Source organism: Condylostylus longicornis, unplaced genomic scaffold (assembly GCF_029603195.1).
Source record: "Condylostylus longicornis isolate FDR11 unplaced genomic scaffold, ASM2960319v2 ptg000040l, whole genome shotgun sequence".
NCBI lineage: Eukaryota > Metazoa > Arthropoda > Insecta > Diptera > Dolichopodidae > Condylostylus > Condylostylus longicornis.
In genome coordinates, this window is record NW_026578009.1 from 6026508 (window position 1) to 6049835 (window position 23328).

A 23328-nucleotide genomic window follows, 5' to 3' on the forward strand; every position below is an offset into this window, starting at 1 on the left:
GAGATCATACCCGGGGTTACAAAGCCCTCCCCTCCCCGAAGCATCCCAGTCGCAGGCGAGCAACTGCCTCGCATTCAAACAATTAGTGCTTCATCGTTTCTTCTATTCTCTGGCACAAACGGCAGATTCCGTCCCCTGCCCTGTCCATGCTTTTTAGATAGTTCATCGAGAGGCAGCGGCCAGTGTGAACACCCGCTCCATGAGAGTAACAATGATATTCTCTATCCACGCAAGTAGGTTTAAAAGCTCAATTAAAGTAGAAGTAATAAGTTTAGAGGGAAGCTTATAAAAATCAACTTTTATATTTTTGTCATTTAAATTCTTTTTTATCTATTCAGTTTAAAATTAAGTAATTTTAGTTCATTTTAGTTTAATCATAAATATTTATTAAAATCACTTATTTTTCAACCAGCCCACGTATGTACATTGAACAATGGGACCACTATAGTAACAGGAGTCAAATAAGAAATCATTGAAGAAAACTAAAAGGAGAAAAAAATTTAATCGCATAAAAGGTTAAGGAACGCATTTTTTCTTAGAAAAATCATAAAATTTATTTTGGTCGTTCGTTCGTACATTTTTCTGTTGTTACCGTTGTAGTTTTTAAATGTATTTTTTTTCCATATGATTTCTTAGTTTACTTCTTATTATTTTGTTATACTGTTATTAAAAAATGTGCAACAAAAAATTCCAATGTTGTAAGTAAAACTCTTGATAAAAATTTCATAAGCATCACTTTGAGAATTAATAAAAAAAAAATGCAGAAGAAAAAATAAAAAAAAAAAAGTTTAAAAAACAGAATTTATTTTTATATGTTTTGCCTTCTTGTACACATAACTTGCTAAAAGTTCACTACTAATATAAAATAACCATAAATACAATATGAAATTAAAAAGAATTCAACAAAAAATATGTGTGTGTACTATTTGCAGGAGCACGAACTAAACTACATTAAAATACGAAGAAAAAAAAATAAACGGGAACAGCATAAACGTTGCTTTAAAAAAATATTTCCAATAAAAGAGAGTTAAAATTCTAATGTCATTGACATTGAACATAACGATCACTTTGCGTTATTAAAACCAGGGTTGAACATATTTTTTTAGGGATTTAGCAGAGACGTCTTTATAGTAAAACTCTCTCTAATTTCCGTTATATTTTCTATACCACCAGCAAAAATATAGTACGCTCAAATTAAATAAAATTTGACTTATTTTTATTTTTCCCACCGGAGTATTGAAGCCTTTCGGCTTTTTGCATCTTTGCCAAAGCGATCTTTTGTTATAGACGGTACCATCTCGATAACTTTAGGTCTAGACCTGGAAAGGGATCTCGATAACTTTAGGTTTCAGAGATCTGGAAAGGGATCACAAAACCCCCTGCTAAGAATTTGCAGTCTCTAGCGGATCATCGCACTAAATTCACACAGTGGGTGTTCTGCCAACTTATCCTCCTCTTAATGAAAACAGCATACTCCTTTCTCCACTTTGCTCATCCTTTTCAGGCAGACCATGAAGAGGCAGTGTACAGTTAGCACCTCAACTAATAGTCACAAGACTTACAGTTATTATAGCATTTTGAAACTTAAAAAAAAATTCTCTATTTCTTTATTCCAAGCATTTACAGAATTATCATAAGGCTTTTACTCAAAAATGAATAAATTTACCTAGTCTTACTGTTTAATCTATAAGTATACTAGATGAATGATCCCAACCCTGTCATTAATATATGATATATTCGTACACACACATAATTCATATGAATGTTGATAATATATGAAAGTAATATGAAGACTTTAAAATGAGAAAAAAAAATTGAAAGAAAATTATGATAACAAGTGAAACACATTTAATACTATTTTTATTTTTAAAGAGAACAAACCGTGTATTTATTACGTTTAAATTTTACGCGCAAGAATCTCTCTATAATTATACAGTAAGAAAGAATAGCAGTCAATTCTGTAAGTGTTAGAGTAATAATTCTTGATTTCTAAAAATATAATCATATATTAATTATGACATTAAGAATATTGGACTATTATAGGATATTAATGAATTATGTTTAGAACAGAAGTTCTAGAATAATAACAATTTCATCTTCTAGAATAGGGATTTTTGGGTCTTTGCTTAAAATATTGCAAACTTCGGGGATATTTTTGTTTATTTTATATTTGATTTTCAATTTAATTAATATTCAATTTATGAATTTTTATTTAATTAAAAATTGTAATAGATTTAAAAATAAGAGCAGTGCTTTTATCAGCAACAAATAGATGGCATATTTATTAATAACATTTTTTCTAAATTGTCACATTTTGTGTTTTCTTCTATTTCAATTTAATTTCATTAAACTTAAAGTGATTAAAATTATTGAAAACTTAAAATATGGAATGTTAAGATTCAAAATTCAATTCATGAATGCACTACCGCAATAAATTTTTTTTTTATTTTTACAATTCCAAGGAATAAGAGTATTAAATCCACAATAATTGTACGTATATATTTAACAATTTTTTTACTAGACATTCTGGCAATATTTTATTTCACACTCAATCGAAGAAATTTTCACAGAAACGTGTAATTTTATAAGTAGAATTTGAAATTGAGTTTATGTACTAAGATTTTTCGTTTTGGTTCAAATTGACGCGACTGATAGAAGTTTTTTTCATAACATTTACGCAAAATATAAATTATTTTTTTTTATAATTGATTGCCTGCATATAAGAATTGATGATTGATATTTAATTGAATTTATATAAGATTTGTATTCGTTTGTATTTTGATTTGAAATTATTGAAAAACGATTTGAAAGAAACCAGCAAGTTTTTTTTTATTTAAAAAAATTATTCCTCCGTCTTTCAACCAATTAAACTACTTATGGATATTTTGCAAGAATTCACAAATATTTTTATTAAATTTAAAAAGTTCGGATTGCGGATTTTAATGAAGTGAACAAAAAAAAAAATCAATCGTTTTGATTTATCGTCAATTAAAAAAAAAAAGAAAATACTAAAAAATTATGCAGACTTTATAATTATTTCAATGAAATTTGTACGTTTTTTTTTCAGTGTTTTTAGTTGAAGTAATTGGCTCGGTTTTCTGAGATGATGATGAGAAAGTTTTAAAACGGAAAGTGAGTACTTTATTATTATTTAATTATGAAAAATAAGGGAGAAATTTGGATTTTTAAGAAAAAAACTTTCACAGCATGCAATAACCGAAAAAACGAGCATGCTAAAAAACCTCAATTACTCGTAAAACAAGAAAATTATAGTGATGATGCAGTGAAAATTTTATTTAAAAAGAGTTTTTAATTTAATCATGTGATTTATATACAGTTATGAATAGTCAATTTGATGTCATTATGCAAAATATGAGATTTTTTTTATAATATCGATTGTTAATTCTGACTGCAACCACTTGTTTTACAAATTTCTTGAAAATTAATAGCGTTGGAAAGAACTAAGGTTCCAGGCTAAACTTAACTTTCACAAGTTCATTTCAAATGCTGAAGCTTAAGAAACAAAGAAGAAAGCCTAGAATTAGGCGAATTTGGTGGTAAAACAAAAGATGTAATCAGAGTGAACATTTGAAGAACCTATCAGTTTTAAAGAATTTGCAAAAAAATAGTAAATTTTCGGCTAATTAAAACTAAATTTTAGTCGACTGAATTTCCAATTTTGCTGCCTTGGTATTCAACTAGCAAATGAATATTTTGATTACACTCATATACGATACAGTAAGTGTAAAAAACAGAACCATAGAAACAAAGCGGTGAACGGCAACAGCGGACGATTTCAATTGTTAACACAAATTAACTTTGAAACGGCAAAATCTGCTGTTCCGTATTTCGCATATAATGGCGCAAACATATACATATATATAAAAAAGAAATTTAGGATAATAGGAAAATGTTTTGTTTCTTAATTTAGGGTGACCATAACCATTAAAATCATTAAAATATTACGGCAAATCAAAAAAGTTTTAACCCAAAATACTAATTTTAATTTTTATTTGAAATGCAACTTCCAACAGATATGAACTCTGCACAAGTTGAAAGCAAAAGTAGAATCCTTATTTTTGGAGGAGGAGAGAAAATTTATATTCGATTTCGAATTTAAAAACTCAAAATTTCAAAAATCTAAATTGTATGCATTTATCACGTACGGGTTAATACAAAATTCTGCATGGTCTTGCATTGCGTTATTGAGCATTCGTCGAGTTAAGTTATAGACTAAGTTCAAATAAGTTGAATAAATTAAAAAATTCGTGCACTATAACAATAGTCGCACCTCATATTAAATTTCCAACAATTTTTTGTTTCTGTAATGATACCATCGAATAACTGCAAGCTCAATTTTATTTTTGTTTGCTACTTAATTAAATTTTTTCTAGTACCGCACGTTGTCACCGCAAATATGTTGGAAAACTTAATTTAATTTAATCAACAAATCAATAAATTAAATAGACCAAGTTTTTATGCATATAGATACACAAACATTTACATTACCATAGGATCTTACAGTGCTTTCATTATTCTGAATTGTCCTAGATTGTCTTAAGAAAAAAAAGCATTAAAACAAGTATCTCGTGAGCAATTGTTTAATATGACTGCTGTGTGACAGATACACCATACACACACACTAAGTCATCTGTCTGTCTCTACATTTATTCAAAAAAAAAAAAAATAAGAAAAAAGTATAAATAAATCTCGTCATTTAAAAATTTCAGCGTTTTCAATAAATATTTAATTGACTGGAGAAAAAGAAATTCATTACATCCGTATTTAAAATTTCGTTTTCCAGTGAGTATAAAAATTTCATTTTCCATCTATAATATCGATCAATGCTGAGTTTAAAAGATTGAGAGTTTGATCATGTCAAAAGATTGTGAACATTCTCCAAGCATATAAAATTTTGAAATTGACATTTGACATTTATTCCAAGACGTCATGACACAAACGATCCCAATATATGTTGGCAACGCAGCTGACGTAGATTTTTGTTTTCTTTTTTGCAATATTCTCTAAGATTATTAAATAGGTACTAAATAAGATTCTAATATGCTAATTGCAAGAAATGCTTCATTACAGATAATTGTCATTTGCAAAATCAAACGATTGATGTGTTTGACATAATTGCCAAACTTTTAACTTAAAAACGATCTACAATTGATTAATACTGCTTACGAAATGTCACATTGCAATTTTAATCGTAAAGAAATACATATTCTACATTGATTGTGATGTCAACACTAAAAAGCAGACGAAAAATTATTAAAAATGTTGTAATTGATAGCACTTTGCAGAATTGATAGCACTGAGCCCTTTTACTCACTTGACCTAAGCTAGTTTGAATTTTAAAGCTTTAAACTTCATCTCATCACATCTTAAAAACTGGAATAATAAACTCAATGCGATGAACAAAGACATTTTAGAAAATGGGGTGTGAAGTAAATCATAAATTTTTGTAATGTGGAACAGTGCTAGTTGGTGGATATAAATTAAATGGTCAATTCGGATTTATTGTAGAATGCTGGAAATTATGTTGAGGTGTTGTGATATTATTTTCTTACTTTATTGCTATTAAGAGAACCGAACTTATTTAGGTGTAAGACACGTCTATTCATGTGAAAATCGTGGTACTAAACAGTTTTTCTTGAATATAAATATCCCAAAGTTGATGAAAACCAAAATAGAACCCAAAAAAAAAAATGAACTGAATGACAAGAGTCTTTACCATCACATTTTAACTTTAAAATGTAAACAGCAGCACAATAGAAGAAGTAAACGAATAATTGAACAAATAAATTTATAAACTGTCAGTTTCAATTCTTCTTATTTTTGGGGTAAAAAGCAATGAGGAATAAAAAACACAAATTCGGAATTTGGTTTTTTTTTTTTTAGCAATGATTTTTGCAAAAAATAATTGGCAAAGCATTTTGTTCAACATAAATCGCGTGCTTTGATCAAATAAAAATTTTTGTTTTTTATTTTGATTTTCGATTTTTTTTTTTTTTTTGAAATTTTACAGTATTGAACAATGTAAATATTGCGGGTTGCGGTAAATTTTCAACTGTAATGATTGTGTGACGTTAGCAATGGCCTAATGTTATTCGTTTATTGTTTCGACGATTAACGACCTTTCAATGCAAAACACAAATAATTTTCTTTCGTATGTTTCAATTTCTATGTATGTACTTTATTTTGTTTGTGTGTTTATATATAAAAGTTGAATGAATCTTTAAATTTTTCGTCTTTATTTCCCATTAATGATTTGATTGTCATTTTATGTTTGATGATGAAATGATATGAATTTTTTTTCTTTTTTATTTGGTTTGATTTGGTTTAATTTAATCAATGATTTCCATATTTGGTTTAGTGTATGTTTGGTGACATTCAAATAGTGATGAAAAAAGATTTTACAATATGGGTGTACTCGTACTTATATATAGAATTGTAAAATTGTAATGAAAACTTATGTGATATTGTAAAAGAATGAAAAAATATTTAAATTTAATATTTTAACACTAGAACTACCAAACAGTAAAAAAAAAATTGATTGTTTCAATTATTTACGTGAATTTTTGCTTAAATGTCATTTCATTAGACACGAAAATTTTATGACTTTTTCAAAAAATTTGAAAATTTTTCTTTTACTTCAATCACATTCGATAATTTTGCCCGGCTTAGTAGAAATATAGATTCATAATAACTAACAAAATGTTGGCATTAAACCAGAAATATGGCAATAGGCCTGTTTACTGTCGTGACAATTTCAAGATGCAACAGTCTTATAGAACAAATATTTCTTTGAAATTTCGTTCATTCTCGTTAAAATTTCGTTCATTTTCGATCATTTGAAAAATTAGCAATATACGGTTCGGAATTCGGATTATGTGCTGTTGACATTTTATTTTCATTTTTAATAAAATTTTTTTAATTGCATACATTATTGCTATAATCAAAAAGTTGTAATTTCTTTACTAAAACTTACTATAATATATTCGCAAGAGCTTGACAATTTGAGCTTTATTGTTTTTCCAGTATTATAATCGGTATAGAAATGAATTTTTGTTTAGTTTTACTGTAGAAATAAAACGGCTTTAAAATAGAGAATAAAATTCCACAAATGTTCTACCTATAGAGGATTATTACAAAAAATAATTTGAAGATCTCGCAAATAAATTTCCTCTTACCTAGGTAACTTTCAATTGGATTTGAGTACTAGAGATATGTAAGCGTGATAGAGGAAGATTTTAGAGAAACTTTATTGTTTTTAATACAAATGAATTATCGAATTCATTTACTATCCAACATTTTATTGAAATTTTAATATTTTATTAAATCCAACAATTTTATTATAATTAATATAAGATTTTTAAAATTATTCATTCATTTGCATTTAATTTTTTCTTTGTCAGTTTAGTTGCAGTTATAATATAAAATTGCCTACTTCTTGGGGCATAAATTAATTTTCAAACCAAATTTAAAAAAAGAAACTGAAATTTGTATTTCAATTTGTAAAAGCTTGTTCCATTTGCTAAAATCAAACATTTTATTTTAAACTATTCGTAAATCAAACAAATAGAGCCTGACCGTCTGTCTCGCTATTTTACTCGGCAAGTGAGAAGAAAGTGATTAATATCATTGAGTGAGAGGTGTGAATGTGAGAGGTTTAGTCGATAATTTGAGAAAAAACGCAAAAACCCAATTGAAAAAATGAGCAATCTTATTGGAAAAATGAAATATCCATTATAAAAAACTGAGAATACTAATTCGAAAGTGAGTAAAAAGTGAGTAAAAAGGCAAAATGCACGATCAGGCAGCTAATATCAAATTAATTAAAATGAAGTGCATTAAAATTCGTAGTTCAGATTTCAAACAAAATAATTAAGGGAAAAAAAATTCTTGAATTCATCTTTTCAGCTAGTCATTACTTTTCAAATATTTTCTAAACAAACCAAAAAATATTGCTGATGTAATTTCCAAAACTAAACTTTATTTTTGATCATTACAAGAGATTTTTCTTTAATAGAACAGATGAAAGATAAGAGAATTGTATTTTAATTGTCCTCTGGCTATTTTAAAAAATTTAATTTATTTTTTTTTACTCTTGCTTATATTTAATGGTATTAAATAAGGTATGTGTACTTTTTTTTTCCTCATTTTTTAAGTAGAATCCAACTGAGATGAAAAAAAAAACTTTTTTTTGCTTTAAATGTTTTAGAAAATGGTTTGGAAAAAAATTTTATTTGCAGTTTTTTTGCCTTAAAAAATAACAAAAATAATTCTTACAAAATAGGAAACATGAATAAATGTGTTGATTTTATCTGATCGTAAATATTAAACACTTTATTGTTTTCAAATAATTCACTTTGGTATCGATTGTAATCGTCATTTAATATTGTGAATAAGAGAGTAATAAGTATATTGTGAATAAGAGAGTATTGTAAGTACACAAATAATGTGTAAATATTTTTTGAAAAACTCAGGTGGATACTTTGATAGTGAAATAAATTAAAAAAAGAAAAAATTAGTATATTGAACACTTAATAGAACAACAATTGCCACAAGCAATAACGTATGTAATTACTCAATTATGAAATATTTTAAGGCTGTAATGCAATTACTTGCAATTTAACACCATTAAAGTATACAAAAATATCATATAAGTTGAATCCAATTTGTCTAGAATGTTTTCGATTTGAATTTCTTGTGAATTGTGAAAATCATTAAATTAGTTGTTATTTGATTAATTGTGATTGCTACTTGTTAAATATTTCAATCAGTCATTAAATGAGTAAAAGATTCATTTTCTGATGAACTTCAGGAACAATACGATTTTAACTTTGACATAAACATTTTCGATAAAATTTGCTCATAACTTAATTTTCTTTAATTTAAGAGGTTGGAAAAATAAATTTTACCGTAGCATTCATAAGAATTATTATTTGACTTCTCATTTTAAATTGTTTTTCGCTTCAGCTTTAGTTATCAAAATTTAATAGGAATGGCATATCCAAACATAGCTAACACACAGAACAGATGGATAACATAGCCAAAGGAACGAATTAAAGCCGTCAAGTTAAAACTTACGTTTTAATAAATTAACAATTAATTTTTTTTTGATAATTTGAGGAAGCATTGTTAATCTTCTTCTAAGTGAAACTAACTTAAAAACTTCTAAAACATTGGAGGTGCTGTTCAAACCAAAACTTGTGAATTACAGAATTAATGCCATTTGAAAGAACCTTTCTGGTTAGACGAATTTCCCACCAGGAACTTTTCACAAAAATTTTAAAAATTTATAGGTTGCGAATAAAGTAATATTCGATTAGATTATTTAAAAATTTTAATAATTTCTGTTGAATAGTTTAAATAAAAATTTTAGTTTTTTTAACAAAAGATTGTCAAAGAAATTTAATGAAGGAACCTTGTGTATTATTCACCGTTGAGAGACGCGTTTTAATAAATAATGGAATAATTTTTTGCTTGATTTTGCATTTTTACAAAAGCCGGTTTTTTGTTTATTGGAAATTTTTTTTTTCATTATTTCTAAAGTCGAGAGTTTTTATTCCTTATTCTTTTGTTTTATTATTTTATATACGAGTATATATGAAAAAAAGGGTGTCTTAATGTAGTTCCAAAAAATATGAAAATTATTTTTGTAGGCACTCATAGTGTAGCAGGAGCTTAGAAATAGTAAATTCGACTATCAATATAATAAAGGTTAATATTAGAATAAAAGTTACTTATTTTAATAAAAATGACATGTGAATTGCCACGTGAATTGTTCTTTAAACTGTGCCACGTGAATTGTCCTATAATTCAGCAAACCTAGCTCTTCATAAACCGTTTGGGCTTAGTCATCATGTACACAAACCGTATCGCGAAAAGTCAAAAGAGAGCGAAAAATTTCGCAGTTGTGCTGCAATAAATGAGTATGGAAAGCCGTTTAAGCGTTTATTAAAATTTCGCTTCGAGGCCAGAAAACTTATGCACAGACGCTTTCACTTGAATAGAACATCACAATAAGAGTTTAATTATTACTACAGTGAATTTGGTCAGCGAAATATTTGGCGAGTAAAAAAATTTTTCGAAAAATAAACTACCATTATCGGAATTATATGGATTAATTTCATTAAGTCAGTTTTAAAATCATCATTTTTCATTTATTTTAATATATAAAAATCAGGTTCAGTTTAATAAATTTTAATTCAATGCACCTTCCTAAAACAATATTCCATCGTAATTGGAGTCTTAAAATTAATTTATTTCGGTTTCTCTGTTTTTTTTTTTACCTATACTTTCTGAATGAATCGCTTTGGATCAGATAAAAAAATATTATAATATATTCCATTGGACAATATAAATGGAATTTTTACTGGACTCAATGGACCGTAATTGTATGTATATGTAAATAGTTGGATCAGTTCTTGAACATTAAAGGAGCAAAAGTATGGCTATAACAGGATTTTTGGTTTTTTTTTTTTGTTATTATTTTGCAGATTTTTCAACTGTTACAGAATTAAATGAAGTTTTTATGAAGTAGTTTTCCTTCCATTTAATTCATAAGATATGGGTTGGTATATAATTACTGTTTACACTTTAATGGGAAAAGAAAGAAGAAAGGTCATTAATATGTAAGTGAAAAACAAAAGAGAGTAAAAAAGTGAAAAAAAAAATTTCATATCAATTTTCATAAGGATTAAAATAGCGGTAAGAACAAGAATTTTATAATTAAAAAGATTCAAAGTTAATTTTCATGGGATTTTTTTAATTTATTACTTAATTTTCAGACTAAAATCTTCGATAACCACAACTATTAAAGAAAAAAAAATTTGAAATACTGGGCTTTAAGATTCAATAAGAATTGAAAATATGAATTGAAAAGGTCATGATTTGCGGCATATAACGTTCACAAGTTTTATTTTACAAATTTTTTAAAATTATCTGTAAACTGAGCAGAATTCAATAACCCTATAATAGTTATTCAAATTTCTAAACTAAAAACTTGTACTAGAACAAATTTTAATTCAAAAAATTTTATTGGACTTACAAAGTTTAATAATTTCAAATGAAAAAAATAACAATAAATTCTTTAATGTGAGAAAAGTAATTTCAAATGTGTTGTCCATATTTGAATCTTACTTTGATTGTTATCATTGTACACTTCAAGAGATTAGTATTTGACTACTGCTAAGAGCGTTGTAACAACTATTTACTCAGTTACAATAAATTACCATAGACAATATTATGTTTCTAATTTTATGAATCCTTTTCAATTCAATTATTGGAATTGAATGAAATATTGCAGGTTCTCGTATGAAAAATGTAAGCAATGTTAAATTTCAACAAAACTTGCGAAATCTGAATGCAAACCAAAAATTCTGGAATTCTAGTTCATAAAAATATATTTATATATTTACGATAGAAATATGAGCTCTTTAAGAAAAAGAAGAAGAAAATTATTCTTTTAGTTTTTTAATACCATTCTACTTTTTCCCAGAATTTGCCGTGTTTGAGGTTATTAAAAAATCTTAAAAGCTTATAAATTCAACGAAAAGTTTAAACACTTAATTTTCAAATAATTCGTAAAATAAGAATCGAATTCTAGTCCTAATCTTAATAATCACTTAATAAATATTAATTTTAAAATTCTTTAAAATTTCCATTTGTACTAGAAAAGCCTCTTTCAGTCTAATGTTCACAATATTATAAAATTTTTTTCAATGGCTATATTTTTTTTTAGTATACAAAAATGTTAAAAATAAAATTTCTAATTTATTACAAGACAAAATCAAATTAATAAATTTTTTAACTTGATTACAACCGCACTGAACCACCACATAAATTTTATGACAAATGATCTCAATAAAATATCTACAATATTTTACAAAGCGTTTAATTATCGACTTAACGGCACAAATGCATTAATGTAAATAAAATATGTAAACATGTAAAATGGTGTAAATTTATATGTTTTTACTTATTTACATATTACAAAATGTAAAAAGCAAATTTTTAATTTTATATAAATTATGTAAATTTTAATTTGTAAATATGTGAAAAAAAAAAATATTTGTAACGCAAAACAATTAATTTGAAGAAAAAAAAATGACAACCGCAACAGATTATTAAAATTAAATCACATTAGAGCAGCACCATCTACATATAAACTTTGTGTGTTTGAATAAAACTTAAATATTTTGATAAATTAGTTTTGATTTTTAAAAAAAAATGCTTAGTAACAAAGCATACTAAAGAAATACAAAGAAACTCCCAAATCCCTTATTGACTATTCAAGTTACGAAATGACAAAAAAATAAAATATTTGCGGAGTGTCACGTAAAACAACACTCAATAAAAACAATTTTTTTTTTTAGTAAAGCTCTTCAACAAAAAAAAAATTTTCATTTTTATATCACCTTTATTACAAAACTCATAAAATAGCCCTTTTTTTCAACACCATATTAAATATTTCTCATAGAAATAAATATTCATAACCTCACTTTTTTTCTCTACTACTTGCGCTAGTATTTAATAGATTTGAAATTTTATTAAGCATTTAAAAGTTTAAAAATCGATACGACGTAAATATTTACGAGTTTTTTTATTTTTTTTTATTGTGGGGGTCATTTCATTGATATCACTGAAATTCCAGTGATATTATTTTAAAATTCAAATAATTTCCCTATCCCATCATCAGTAATTCGAATTAAAAAATATTCAATAATTATGTATTTTAAAAATTAAGAAAAAAAAAATGTTTAATTTTAATTTTTATAAATTAGCATACTAAAGTAGATTTTTTGTTTTCATAATGTAAAAAATTTTAATATTAAAGAAAAATTAACCGACTCCGAAACGGGTATAAAATGTCGTGTGTACAAATTATAGCGCTATTTATGCCTATATAGTGAATATTTTTTTAAATGACTTGTAATATTTTATATTATTGATTTTATTGAAATTATGTTTGCTAAACTAAAAAATAGATTTTTTGTTAAAATATACACTGAATTGGAGACGTTATGCGTTTGCTTCAAAGGAAAACAAAAAAAAAAACAAGAGGAACTGAAAATTTGTTTAAATTTAAATTAAGAGAATTGAGAGAAGTAGTGGTAAATGACAATTAACAGTACTAGTGGAAAATTGCAATTAATACAATTTGTGCGTACATACACACATATGCACTTCATTTAATAAAAATTTTCAAAAAATCAATTAAAATAGATTGAAAAATGATTTCAATGTTTTTGTAAATTATTCATTTGAGATGCACATAATTTTTCGGAAATCGGATTTCATATTGAAAAACAGTCAAATTTTGCGATACCAACACGATTTTTATTCAAATTTTTAATGTGATAACATAATTCCGAAACAGATTTTTATTCCGAATTAAACACAAACTCCGAATTCGGTTTTAATAGAAAATTTAAATGTTATTAAAAAGATAAATAAATTTCATTGAAAAAAAAAAGTTTATACTAGAATTGTAAAACTGTCGAAATCGGCTTTAATTCTAAATCCGATTCAAATCCGAATTTTATTTTAATAGAAAATTTTGATTATTATCTAAAAATAATAAATTATGATTTCATACTTCAATGAATATTTCAATGACATTCTCAAAATCGCAATTTTTCTCTTTGACTCCGAATTTAGCTTTCTCGTCTTGGTTTCAAATGCCAAATTTCTGGTATCTACAAAACTTATCTGAGCTAAAATCTTTGTAAATTTCGTTATTTTCAGATCAGTATAACGAAGCATAGCTTAATTAGTAAAGGAAATATTGAATATTGTTTCAAATTTACGTTTGACCAAATTTCATCAAATCTATAAAAAAAAAACACTTATAAAATGAAAAAAAAAATAGTATAGAGAAACAAAAAATACTCCAATATTAAATGGAAGCAATTTAAAATAAAAATAAAAGCTTCATAATAATTAAGCGCATATTGTCATATAAATCGTCGCCTTACGAATGCGTATCATATTTAAATTTTGACAAAAAAAAAACGGAACGGCACAAAAAAATGAGCATTATAGTTTATTTTTTTTGCTGTCTGGCACTATTATAGCGCCACCGTCGCCAGTATATCGTTTTATTTAATAAAACGATATGGAGAAAAAAAAACTATCGTATATCGTTATAAAAATAACAATATGATTTGCACTACACACAAAATATTTAAAAAATACACTTAGTTATTAATCGAAAATTAACATTTATGAAAATTTTAATGAATTTAAATTTAATGGCACACCATCATTTTTAAAGTTTTTTTTTTTATAGCTTAACTGAAAACAATCATTTAAAAAAAAAAATTAATTTATTCCAACTACTTTATACCTGCTATGTCATAATATATTTTGTCGGAATAACAATATAATACTTAAGTATAACTAATTTATTATATATTGTGTATAACAGTTATATATGTATAGGCATATAAATGTATATAATATGTAAATAAAAATAGTATAAGCTAATTTTTTAGTGTCATCTCTTAGTATGTACCACACATTATATGAGTTACTTGCTTGTCTTACAATGGTATGTTCTTTATTAGAAAAAAAAACTTTCAAAGTAAAATTGATTTGCGGCCGCGAAACTTGATCACAAATTCTTTTAAAAACTATATAGAATTCAATAAAATTTATTTGTTAATTTTTTAAAGATTGACACGTGTTTAAGCAAACATCATCTATAAAATTTTAAAGAATATACAAAAAAAACAAGGACGCTATCATATTTTGATCTTACATTTAAAAAAAAAATCACAATATTCCCACCTTATTTTTTGATTTGTTAAATTGATCTCCTGCGGTTTTTATTTTTATACATTATTTATAAAAATTAGTTTTTATAATTTTTTTAAAAATTTATTCTAATTAAATCAACTCATATAATATATCGCAAATTGAAACTTGTTTTTTTGACATTACTTGTTCTTCTTAAAATAAATTCTATGAAGGGAATATTGCTTTTTTCGTATACTGTATATAAAATTGATAAGACTTGCGAGATAAGTTGCGGAAATAAATATTTTGTAGATATATTTTAAAAATATATTTTCCTTTCCATAATTTAACGTAGGTTGTAAATTAGACTAGTAATTTAAAATTCCTTGTTAGTTAGATTGCTTAAATGTTCTCCTCCCGAAACGTCACTTTTATTGTTAAATATTGACAACAAAATAATTCTTGTTTGTTATATTTTCTGTCAAAAGGTACCGTGTAATGTCATATTGAATTTTACCCTCAATAATTAATAAAATTTTATAACATTGTTAATAAAATTAATCACTTATATTTAGATTAAATAATTTATATTAATAATTTAGTTTAGAAAATAATCATGATCTAACATGTAAATATAATTTGTTCGAAAATATTATAAAAATGAATAAGTATAATATTAATTTGAAAATTGTATATCACTTATACAACTTGAATATTATTCATGATTTTATCTTACTTTTTGACAGCAGTATATATGCCGTCAAAAAGTAGTTTTTTTCTAAATATACTTACATATAAGCAGTGTTTTTTATATATACGTATATAATGTCGATTTGTTTTTTAATCTATGTATGTATTAATATAATTAACAAATTTTTTATTTTAAATAAAAAAATTTATTGAAAATTTAATATAAAAAAAAAAATTATTTGATAAGAAAACGAAAGACTTTAATGCCAATATGTCAACATTATAAACTTATGTCACTCACGTCATTTATGTCATTATATACGAAATAGGATTTAAGAGATTTCAACACATCAAAAATTATTAATAAGAAATTTTTAAATAAAACTTTGATTAAATGTAGAATATTTTTGGGATTAAATAATTAATTTGCAATAGGCAATGGGACTAAATATTTTATGTTAAAATTGAAATTGACATTTCTAAATTATACCAAAAATTTTACTATAATTATTATTATAATTATACATTTAATATTGGAAACAAAAATACAGAAGGAGTTAATATGAGTATTTAAATATCTTTGCATTTCTATATTAAAGGGGTGGGGGGGAGGATGGTAATATTTTGCTGAAACGTATCTAATGTCATTTTAAATGCAACGCTTTATGTGATGACAGCTTTTGTAGCTTTGGAAATATGCAAGGTTCTATCATCTATTATAAAGTTGTCATTACTGTAACAGTGTAAAATAATGATAAGTTATAATTAGTTTTGCATTGCATGCGTTAAAAGTTAATAACAGTTTTCAATTGCAAAATCTTATGATATTCCTGATTTTAAGTTCAATGAATCAGAAAATTAAAATATCAACGGAGCACAAGAAGTAAAAATGATTTTCATTCACAAATATAATTAATTTAATTGAATAATGATATAGAACTCTGTAACGTTTAACTTTATGACATCGTCACCTTCACAGACTAAATATAACAAAAAGAACCAAGGTTTAATTTAATCATTATGTACCCATTGTCACTCATTAAATACTGATTTGTTGGACGAATAATAAAATTCGAACTAAAAAGAGGTTTTTGCTGGTTTTTATTAAAATTTCATGCATTAAAGGGTTAATTTAGAAGTCAACCATTCTTCAAATATTATTTTAGCTACAATTGGTGCGATATTCATAACAAGCTTCGTATTTTAATTAAAGTGCAATAAAACTTGATAAATATAATTAAAATATCATTTATGATAAAATTAATTTGCATAATTAAATTATTGTTTTCTAAATTTTTCTTTACAGAATTCTTATATTAGCTTCATTTATTTTAAAATGTTCAAGACAATAATTTATTTCATAAAACTGACAAGTTATATTTTAAAATGCTTTACTATTTTTAAAGGAAAAAAATTATTTTAGAAAACTAAAATAATGATTGTTAATTTTGTTTTAAAATAATAGTTAACACGATTAAAGTAAACAAGTTTTTTATAACACTTAGGCTAAATTTATGTTTCAATTGCAATATATAAGATGTATGGTAGCGTTATAGCAAAAAAATAATAATACTGAATACAAGGAAATTTAATTCAATTATAATATGAAATATTAATATAGATAATAAGTTACACCTGAGGCGAATACAGTAAAATTTATAATAATAGGGGGATAAAGATTTATCGGTTTGTTATTAATACACTTAATATTGTAAGATATATGAGATTATAGAAGTAGTTAAAAAAAATAACTATGTGCATATATGCAAAATATATAACGGATTTTAATTATATATCGTTGGTGTTTGATAACAAATAATTTAAAAAATAAATTAATAATACCAGGAGTATTATTTATTCCAAGTATACAACTGGAGATATACCCAAGGCTGGAAATATACCAAACAATTGCGGTGACACGCAAGAATTTAGAATTGTAAGTAAATATTGTGGAAATGAATAAAACTTGAAATTGAACTTCAGAGCTCCTCTGAAATAAAATTAAAACTCTTTCCCATCCTTACGAACGTATGTTTGAAGTACGCTATAAAGTAACCATTCCGTTTCGAATGTTAAGCATGTTTATCAACTCAGTGTTGAGTTCTGAATAGATTTTACAATATTTTTCATTTGTCCGTCTATCAGAGTTCTTATTATTGGATCAAAAACATATGATACTATTGACTTTCCAAATTTCCGCTAATTACTTAAGGAGTTGTCGAATGATAGTAAAGCTAAAAGAATGATAATATTAAAAATTTCCAAAATCAATGAATCAATTTTTTTTTATATCAGATTCTGAACTAAGTCTTCTAAAATTTTTCAAATGTTGATTAACTTCTTTTGAAGGTAATTGTCTGTCTGTTACTCTGTTTGTGGGTGTGTTTTACTGTACTCTTGTATTCCATTTTCTTCTAAAGCGAATTTAAAGAAAATTAACATTTTTAAGGTTTATTTTGGTCATATGACGGATTGATTAGTTTTCGGAAAATTTCAGATCTCAGAAACTCGATCTTTATTGCCTTTTAAGCACAAATCTGAAATTGTGACAAGTTTTGTTGATATTTTATGTTTCGACACTGTAATTTATTTTTGAGAATCAAAGAATCTTTCGGAAATATTAGGGCTCGGGAACCGAAAATCCACTAGGACTTAATTTTAAATAATTGCTTGTAATCTAAGAAAACAATCAACAGATTTTTTTTGAAATTTAATGTTAATGCTTAACAGCGATACTAAATTGACCAGTTTTTCAAAATAATTGCTTACTTACAGTGAAATCGTACTAAGAACCAAATTTATATTTTTGGATATACATTAACTACAAAGTTACGAATTTATTAATTAATAATTGGAATTTGATAATTAAAATACACACTGTTTATTATGTGCTTTCCTTCTAAAAATACTAAACAACAGAATTAATTTTTAACTATGATAGTATGCTTTTAGGCGGATGTAGAGTAAAACTATGAGAAACGAGTTGTATTTTTATTTAGCTTTAAAGAATATTTTACAAATTGTCATTGGCAATAATTTATGAACAATAAAATGCAATTAAAATATAGAATCGACAATGATATTCAAAATTAAGGTAGGTACGCAACTTGCTATCATATACAACATTTTCACAACAACTACAGATTTTAAATTAAACAAAAAAAACTAGAGAAAAAAACTAAATAGAAAAAAATATATGGGGAAAAAAACAACTCAGACAAAAACTGTACAAAAAATAAAAAAAAAATAAAGAAAAAAAAAATTACGCTTCCAAAAAAAAAAAAACTTGAAAAACGCTTAATTTTTTTGCGCTGCCGTTCTGTTCTTGTTGAATAAATTGATTAGCAAATACAAAAAAAAAAGTCATCAAGTCTGATGTTACACTCTCAGCATTCTCTAGATATGTATGTATGTATATAAAATATATTCATTCTGATATTTTCAGGTGGCAGCACCAGACAGCTCGACGCGATTTTTTTTCTCTTATTCTTATCGTTTTTCTCATTTCAACATTTTATTCTGTAGAAGCGAATAATTTTTTTTTTATGAAATTCCTTTTATATGGGTAAAAATTACTTTGGTTGGCGTGTTTGGTTTGTTTTTTTTTTTTTAAATTTTTAGAAAAATATTTTTACAAAATTTACTTGTAAAACAAAAAAAAACATAGACAAGTTACATACTTTTACGATTATGTGTGTATGTATGGGTAAATGTACATGAATATTTTAAGATAAAGAGTAGTTATAGGCAAGTCGAATACAAAAAGGGAAATAAACGTGTTTTGTTGGTGATCCATAAATTAATTTTTGTAGTTTGGTTTTTTTCAATATTAAGTTGTATTAGATAGAAATTAATTCAGTATAAAAGATTAAGTATGAAATTTCTCTATATAAAAATATATTGGATATAGATAGTAATGGGAACGTAATCATATTTAATGAGTATTTCGAGTGTTGAAGTGTATTAAGTATAAGATTAAAGATATTAAAAAATATGAGAGCAGATATGTAAATTTATTTGTTCTTCAGTTACAATTGATTAAATAACGAATGAAATAATGAAGGAAAAATAAAATTTTAGGAAATTTGACAACTTTTTTCTTAATGAAGGCATGTAGAGCATAATAAAAAATTTTCTTTGAGTGGCGTTATTATAAATTAAAAGACTTAATATACTGACTAGCACCCCTCAAAAACAAGTAGCTTGTTGTGTAATTACAAAAATTTCCTTTGTATATATCGCTACAAATTGTATACACAATGATGAAGGCTAATTTACGGAATTCTATTTTAGAGGGTTACGTAAAATTTGGCTAATATTTGACAGACATAAGAAGTGAAATTGTCATTAAAATTTTATATCAGATTCCACCTTTAACTTTATTTTATGAAACATTAAAATTTACAAAAGTTTGTGTCAAATGTTGACATTTTAGAAGAAATGGAAACATTTTTAAAAGGTTGTAGAGGAAAATAATCTTTTGTAGGAAATGTGTGCTCGTTATAACCATAAAATACTTTTAACCGGATGATCGAATTTTTACGATATAATAATAATTTCGTAATAATTCGATAATTTTCATGTGAAAAATTTTTAAGAGCCAATATTTTATAATAATCGATTTATGAGAAGTTTGCCATTTAAATTTCTAATAAATTTATTTTAATTGCTTTTCACATTTTAAAACTTCCTGATTTTGGAATAATTTCTAGTATATTTGTTAATTCTTTTAAATATTAATTAATTTCAGTTAGATGAGTGTCTAATACCATTGTAGATTTAACATGCGATTATGATAAATTGAATATTTTTCTACATACTTAAATAGAATATAAATTCTTTAAATATGAAAGTTTTTGCCGATTATAAAAATGGCATATTTTTTTTTTGGAATTTAATAAATTTTTTAAATCTATTATACATACATATATAATATTTCATGTTTAATTTTTAATTCAAAAATCTCGGAGATATCTGATACCAGTTTATTGAAATTCTTGCTTATATATTATTAAGACATTATATTGTAATTCCATATAGAACCGGTTAAAAGCAAAATACTTTATAGGTATGTTTGCCAATAAAATAAGAAATTTAAATATATTATGAAGTTTATCGAATTTTTTTTATTTTATTTAATATTAATTTAATAATTGAAAAAAAAAATAAAAAAAATTTGAAATTTCTTGTAGAATTTTATTTGACTTTATTAAGGTTTGCCTGTCTCTATATACACACAATTGAAAAGGTAATAATGTAAGTTGAAATTTGAATTACTTTCTTGCTTATCGTAGGAATTATTGCAAAACGAACTATGAAAAATATTATTAGTGATTAAGAATTCAGAGTAGTAATTAATGTTTTAATATATTATGTTAATTATTTTGTATATATTATGTTAAAATTTTTGTTAATCGCATTCAAAAAGGCGTAAGAAAACAAAATTTTAATACGTGATATTAAAAATTTTTAACTGGGTTTTGATAGCTTTTTCAATTCCAATTTGTATATTGTTGCAATAATTAAGTTGCGTTTTCAGGCATACGATTTTTTTAGATTGGATTAGGTTAGGTTGACGCGGCTACTGTAAGGTACATGTAGATCAGTAAGGCCCGTTGTGATACCGCTGGAATCATAAAATCCAAAGTCTTGCGAAAATCAGCCCAAGCATTTTAGAAACCGGCTACGGACTCTAATATTTACATTTGCCAGATCCGTAGTCCGCAAAAAGAAAAATTACCTAAGGAATCTCCGCCTCCTTCCCGCCAAAGCCGGACAAAACCAAAGGAGATGGGCCACCATCTCCTCCTCGTCACGGCAGCTCCTGCCAAGATCGTTCGCAGGCCTCTCTATCTTTCTGCCAAATAAAACAGTGACCCGTAATGCTATCTATCACAGACCTAATACCTCTCCTTCGGAGAAACGATTTTTCTACGTTAATTACATATTTATTCTAATGGAAATTCGTCGGGATTCCAAAAACAATTAGTATGACTGAATGAGGATTAATTAGCCCGAGATATCGATCCCTTAAAAAATCTTTATTCAAAATAGTCTTTGTCTTATTGAAGAGTTCTTGCTATTTTAAAATTTATAGCATGATTTTACTTAATATCGAGCTACAATTAAATTATTATTTAAGTTTCGTGACAGCTATTATTACATTGCTGTGTTCTATCACAGTCAAATTAAAAAGATTTCCGTAATTAACCATTGATGAAATGATTAATTCCATAATATTAAATTTGGTGTGTAAACTCCACCCTTCATTTTATGCTAACAGCCAACTCTATATAACAAATTTAATTTAATTTAAACCTTCCAATTTTTAATTATAATTATACACTTCAACGGTTCAATATTGCTGTTAAAATTAATTCCATAATTATAAGCTTTTAACAAGAAATCTAAATTAATTAATAAAATTATTAAATATTTTAAAATCCAATGAGAATTTTTTTTTGATAAATTATCGGTATGCCTTCAAATTTTATACCAAAAAATATGTATAATTCGCACATACTCGTATATATGAAAAAAATCACCTTAAAACTATCCTACCATACATAATATTCCATATTTAATTAATTAATTAACAATTTTAAGTGAAATAAGCGTGAAAAAAAACTTAACCGGCCTGTAATACACTTTACATTAATTAACACGTTTATGGTATATATATATATACCATAAATATGGGATTAATTCTTGTTAACTTGAAATGGGCAAAAAAAAATATTCATAAGTGGCAAAGGTATCAGTAACTTTTAAATAATTATACAATATTTTGTTCAACAATTTAAAATAAAAAAAAAAACATATAAAATAAATCGTTCATTCATACAATGCCAACTTGAAATTAATCAATGCTTTTGGTAATTTGTAGCTCATTTTTCAATACTTTCAAGTTTATATGGTGAATTTTTAAATTTGAAAGGCATTATTTAATTCAAATTGAAATTTTTAAATTATAATGTCAAATTGTACTCAAATCAATTGAAATAATTTGGATTCTGCAGTAGCAATTCAATTTTGGAATAAATTTCGAAATACTTATTTCAAATTTATTTCAAATTTCAAATATCAATTAGTTGTTTATGGTAATTTTCCAAAACGTCAAATTTTTTGACAAATATTTGACATTTGTCAGGCAAAATTTTAAAGCTACTACATATTTTGATTTTTTAAAAACAAGTAAGTATACCTGAATACATAATGACATTGTGTCAAATTAATTTTCTTAATTTTTGAAATCAATATCAAAATCTGACAATTTAAAAAAATTTAAAGCTGCATAATTGTCAAGACTAACTTATTTTATTTAACCAAATTTTTTTTTTGCTATTTTTTTCCAACTTACTTCAAAATTTAGTAAATGGCATACAAGTTATAAGTTTTTGCTTCTTGAATTCAAAGAAAAAATATTAAGTTTATTGATCTTAATACTCGAAAGAGCCAAAGCTTTAATATAAGGTGGAATTAAGTGTTTGAATTTAGAATAAGGTGGGGAAAAAAAGTTAGTAAGTTTTTTAATTGAATTATATTAATTAATAATTTTACGATTAGAATATATAAAATTCTTAAACTTTGTAATTAATCTTCGTTTAATTAAAGAAAAGAAAAGTCGACAATTGCTATTTTCGCAATTTTTCATTATCATTTCTATATCAACATACAAAGATTAGGATTATATTTCTGAGAAACATAAGTAAATAGAAGCATTTATGAGGTAAGATTATATTCTGGAATAATTTCTTTATTAAATCTCACATGAAAACATTTGTATAACAAGGTAAATTCCGCATTTGAAATGGTACAAATTACAAGGTAAATGTATATAATTTTAAAATAACAAAATTAATTGACTTCAATAAAATATATATTAAG

The 23328-nt window shown here is 25.1% G+C and overlaps 1 protein-coding gene across 3 annotated transcripts in view; it reads right to left on the minus strand.

The window, feature by feature from the left end:
• Positions 1-23328, minus strand: part of LOC129609854 (A disintegrin and metalloproteinase with thrombospondin motifs 9-like) — a 217091-nt gene that overhangs the window by 63488 nt on the left and 130275 nt on the right. The gene's annotated exons all lie outside the window — the stretch shown is intronic.